Source organism: Octopus bimaculoides, chromosome 1 (assembly GCF_001194135.2).
Source record: "Octopus bimaculoides isolate UCB-OBI-ISO-001 chromosome 1, ASM119413v2, whole genome shotgun sequence".
Taxonomy (NCBI): Eukaryota; Metazoa; Mollusca; class Cephalopoda; order Octopoda; family Octopodidae; genus Octopus; species Octopus bimaculoides.
In genome coordinates, this window is record NC_068981.1 from 190428345 (window position 1) to 190434034 (window position 5690).

Below are 5690 nucleotides of genomic sequence, written 5' to 3' on the forward strand. Positions count from 1 at the left end.
GACACGGCTTCTATTTACTGTGTGATGTCAACATAACAAACACACACATACACACACAGACACAGTGGCAGATTTGCCAGGTTGCCAGCTTGCCCGATGGCAAGTGGGCCCCTGCACCATTAGAATCCATACCTGGGGCCCATGTTAGTATCTAAGGGGCCCAACCCCTCAATTTTGAGAATTTTTTATTCACTCCTGAAAGAATGCATTAATTATTTCAGCCTGGCTGTGTTTGTAGACAGATGAAAAGAATACTTTTAACAAAAACAAAACAAATTAAATGATAGCAATGTAGTTGCAGGTGGGCCCCTTGTAGTAGTGGATGGGCCCCCTTAGCCTCCTAGCAACCAGTATTTTTAGACTCAGTCTGCCACTGCATTCACACACACACATTAAACTTTTACAAAGATGAGATAGTGACTACAGAGTTTCAGCCTGTTAGCCTTCATCAGGCTGTACTAGTACTACACTTAGGTTCCTTCTAGGTTTATATAGTGCTTGGCAAGTTAGTTTTCTTGGGTAGGTGCAGCTATGTGAATTGATGATTAGATTTGGTGTGCATAGGTGTGGGAAATAGACATATTGGGGTTAGAAGAGGATAAGAGGAAAATATGTTTGTAGGGGATGATAGTGTTTTTGATTAAAGACTTCGTTTGGCTTCAATTTGGGATTGTGTTATTCAATTAGATGTGGAAATAATTTTGCATTCATATTTGCCCGATTTAAATGCATTGCAATCAGGTCATGAGAATCTTTATACAGAATGTTGGATTTTGTTTGTGTTTTAGGGAAAGAATGTTTGTGAACCTTAAAACACAAGGGGCAAGTTTTAACATAGGTTTGTATTAGTTTAATGCTTAAAAGACTGGAAAGAGCCTTCACATTTCAGGCATTAGTCCTTCCTCAGGACGAAGATAGACAATAAAAATAAAAGAGAGTGAATGTGATACAGAGGCAGGAATATATACATATATATATTACACACACACGCACACACACACACACACACATACACACACTGGGCTTCTTTCAGTTGCCATTCATTAACCATTATCATATTTTAGATTTAACTAACGTTTTTATATTTCAAATTTTACTAGGATAATTATTTACAAATCAAGGACTGAAATGATCATTTCTAAAATTACAACAAAATTTTTTTTTTTTTTTCCATTTATCATTTCAAAATTAGGATCAGCTAAAATTCACTGATATATTTAAATTAGAAATCAGAGAATATTTGTCAGGTAATATTTCATTTATTTATTTAGACACACATATACACACACACACACACACACACACACACACACACACACACACACACACATATATATATACATATACACACATACTATGAACACACACATATATATAAGTTTGTAATCATCGACTACTTTCCATTTTCTCTGTATACCATCTTTTATTATCCAATAATTGCAGGAACTAACTAAATTATAAAAGAAAACACTTAGAGAAATCAAACATTTTACAGATGAACAGTTCAAATTTACTTATATTTTTTTTAAATCATTTACTTTCATTTGCTTTTTGAATCGAAACAAAAATTAAGAAAAACATAAAATAATAAAATAAAGCTTCCTTTTAACATTAAAACACAATTGCACTTTATTATTTTGCAAATATTATTTAAGCAACCATTATTTTTCCCCAAAAATATTAAAAGTAATCAAAAAAATAAAATTAAGATAGTCGACGCTTATAAACAAGAGAAAGCAAACAACTTTAAAAACAAAAACAAAAAAAAATAATAAAAAATATCAAACGAACAAAATTTTCCAAAATTAAGATACAAATGTTTCTTTCTAACAATATTTTTATTCTCTTTATATTGACCGAAAGTATGAAAGTAATTGATTTCTTTGTAATGTTTTTTCCTATATGCGACCTTATGAAAAGTGCATTAAATTTGGACATATTGATAAATATAGCAATAACCAGAAAAAAGTATTTACTGTTTCATCTATAATATCATCATTAAAATAATTACCCCTTAATACACACAAACACACACACACGACACTAAACTCTGCTTGTGGCAAGTGAATTTGAATTTGAAATCGAAATCAAACCAAATTCGACGACTGACACCCATGCCGACCTCTCCTTCATTGGACACTAAACTCTGCTTGCGAAGACCTGTTGGGGCAAGTGAAATCGAAATCGCAATTGAACCATATTCGATGACTGGCACCTGCACCAGTGTACATTTTATGTAGTGTTCTCACTACATGAATAAATGAAGTTTGTACGAAACGGACGTACTGCTATAACCTATTGAATTTTTGTTGCTTTTCTTCAAATTTTATTCACCAAATCTCTTGATTTTGTCTTTGGTTTCTACCCTACCAAATTCTGGTGCCTCAAACATTTTAAGTACCACATTTAATCTTTTGATTAAATCTATATTATTATTACATATAAAGATATATAGAGTGGCTGTGAGGCATAGGTTGGCTGTGTGGCAAGAAGTTTGCATTCCGACCACATGATTTCAGGTTCAGTCCCATTGCATGGTACCGTAGGCAAGTACCTTGTATTAAAGCCCTGGGGTGAAGGTATGCGATTTAGTGTCTAGGGTATTTGGTTCATGTTTGTGAGATTGTGATTTCAATTCCTGGTGGCATATATATATATATATATATCTGTATATATGTATAATGTAATAAAATGTTATAGTTTGTTTCAAAGCATTGTATATGATGTAAAAAGCACCATTTAAGTATGGCCGTTGCCAGTACCGCCTGAATGGCTCCTGTGCTGGTGGCAAGTAAAATACACCATTCGAGCATGGTCATTGCCAGTGCCACCTGACCAGTGCCACACTCTCAGAATGGTTGGCATTAGGAAGGGCATCCAACTGTGGAAACATTGCCAGATCAGATTGGAACTTGGTACAGCCTTCAGTCAAACCATCCAACCCATGCTAGCATGGAAGGCAGATGTTAAACGATGATGGTGATAGTGATGATGATGATGAAGATGATGATGAAAGAGATAGAAGGCTAAACAATGCAAAATGGACTGTAAGATGAGGTAACAAAAATTAAAAGTAAGTTACCTGTTAATCTTTGTTTTGTTTTTTGTTCTTTTATTGTTGTCATTGTTGGTCTTTCATGTGTCCATTATTTCAGGACTTAAAAATCCTTTCATCAGGGTTGAAGGGACTTTTGTTGGATAAATTTTGATTTAGATTTAACTTTTTTCCCAAGCGTTTTTGATGGTTATTTCACTTTCCCGGTGAATGACATCAATTGCTAATATATCATCATCATCATCATCGTTTAACGTCCGCTTTCCATGCTGGCATGGGTTGGACGGTTTGACTGAGGACTGACAAGCCAGAAGGCTGCACCAGGCTCCAATCTGATCCAGCAAAGTTTCTACAGCTGGATGCTCTTCCTAACGCCAACCACTCCAACAGTTAGTATCAGAGTGGAATCAAAGAACTGGCAGAAACATGGCTTCAGACAGTGGCTTCTACTTTGAATGCAAAGATGCTTTTGTTGTAACTTGACCAATAAAACAAATAAGTTACCAGAATATCGAAAAACCTTTGACTCAACACAATTCTATTATATAGAAATTATCATTTTTCTTCTACTTCTTCTTCTTCTTCTTCTTCTTCTTCTTCTTCTTCTTCTTCTTCTTCTTCTTCTTCTTCTCCTCCTCCTCCTTCAACTTCTTTTTTCTTCTTCTTCATCATCATCATCATCATCATCATTCTTCTTCTTCTTATTATTATTATTTCTTTGATCAAATCATTCTTGATAATTATTGTCTTTCAAGATGATTATTGTCTTTCAATGACCTAGTCTGAAAATTAATCTTATCTCTAAGCTGGGTTTGAACACAAAATCCAATTTAGGAATACTTTTATTATCATGATAGAATAATAAAATACAGTGTCACAAAAAAAAAGAACGAACAACAAGAAGGATTAGGTGAAGAACCAAGGAATTATAAGTTATTTTAAGGTAAATTCTATGGAACTGGAATTATCAATAGGCAGAAAGAATATTCATTGGCTTCTTTTTTTCAGTTCATGTAAAGGGCAAAGTGTATGTTTGAAGTCAAAAATTTAATGTTCATTCTTTCATATAAATTAATCCAACGAATAATATTGCAACAATCGTCAGATATTAAATTTTCTTGCATGCAATAACATTGTTGAAATGTAAAGAATCCTTAGAACTCGTTCAAGCTATCAATTTTGTCATTTTATTCCTGTAAGAATGTAGTCTTGAAGTATCAATAATTAATAACAATAGGCACTAAAGGTTTAAGATTCAGTTTTATATCCAAAATATAGGTTATTCCTCAAATAATAGCTGCCATTTTATAATTCTTAAATAGACCCTTCGACTTCATATTCCATATCTCAATATTACCATTCACAAGACGTAGAATTATATTCAGAGAATACTTTTTTGGCTGGAAATTACTCTTTAAGAAAACCTGAACAGTCTTGCATCAAAAATGGTGTTTCTACGTGGTTGTTGATTCTACTAGAAATGATAGCCAAATCCTTCTCAAGTCACATATCTCATAATATCTCTTTCTATATACAAAATATATGTTATTCTACAAATAGTAAATACCATTCTATAATTCTTAAGTAGACCTTTGGACTTTTTATGTTGTACCTCAAAATGATGCCAGTCTATCCATTCACAAGACCTAGAATTATATTCAGAGAATATTCCTTTTATTTCGTTTTTGGATTTGGTTTGCAAGATTTTTTATCTGATTTCGTGTTGAAGCATATTCTGTTATGTCTGGGGAGAGTCATTTTCTTATTGTGCCTTAAAATGTAACACACTCACCGTTTATTCTTTTATTGGTTTCAGTCATTTGACTGCGGCCATGCTGGAGCACCACCTTTAATTGAGCAAATCGACCCCAGGACTTATTCTTTGTAAGCCTAGTACTTATTCTATCGCTCTCTTTTGCCGAATCACTAAGTTACCAGCATCGATTGTGAAGCGATGTTGGGGAGACAAACACAGATACTCAAACGCACGCACACACATACACACACACACACACACTTACACATACATACATACATACATACATACATACATACATACATACGTACGTACGTACGTATGTATGTATGTATGTATGTATGTATGTATGTATGTATCTATGTTTCCGTCTACCAAATCCACTTACAAGGCTTTGGTCAGTCTGAAGCTATAGTAGAAGACACTTGCCCGAGGTGTCATGCAGTGGGACTGAATCCGGAAGCCTGTGGTTGGTAAGCAAGCTACTTACCACACATCCACTCCATTGCATATGTTGTTCATTTTTGCTAGAAAGAAAAGCCAAGTCCTTCTGAAAGTACACCATAATCTCTTGAAAAATAAAAGGAAATGTTCATTGAATAATTTAGTCCTAAATGCCTGAAAACAAAAATCTTGGAATATCTTTGACCCTTGGCTGGTCCCTGACTTAGCAACAACAACAAACTACATCCATTTTTATTCCTTTTAATCTAATGAAGTAATCGACTCATTTGTCATTATAAAGTGAATGACAGAATGACCAGAGTCACTGTCTGAGACCACAGGCAGTGGACCTTTTATACACACTCACACATACACACACACACACACACACACACACACACACACACACACAATATATATAAATGCAAATATATG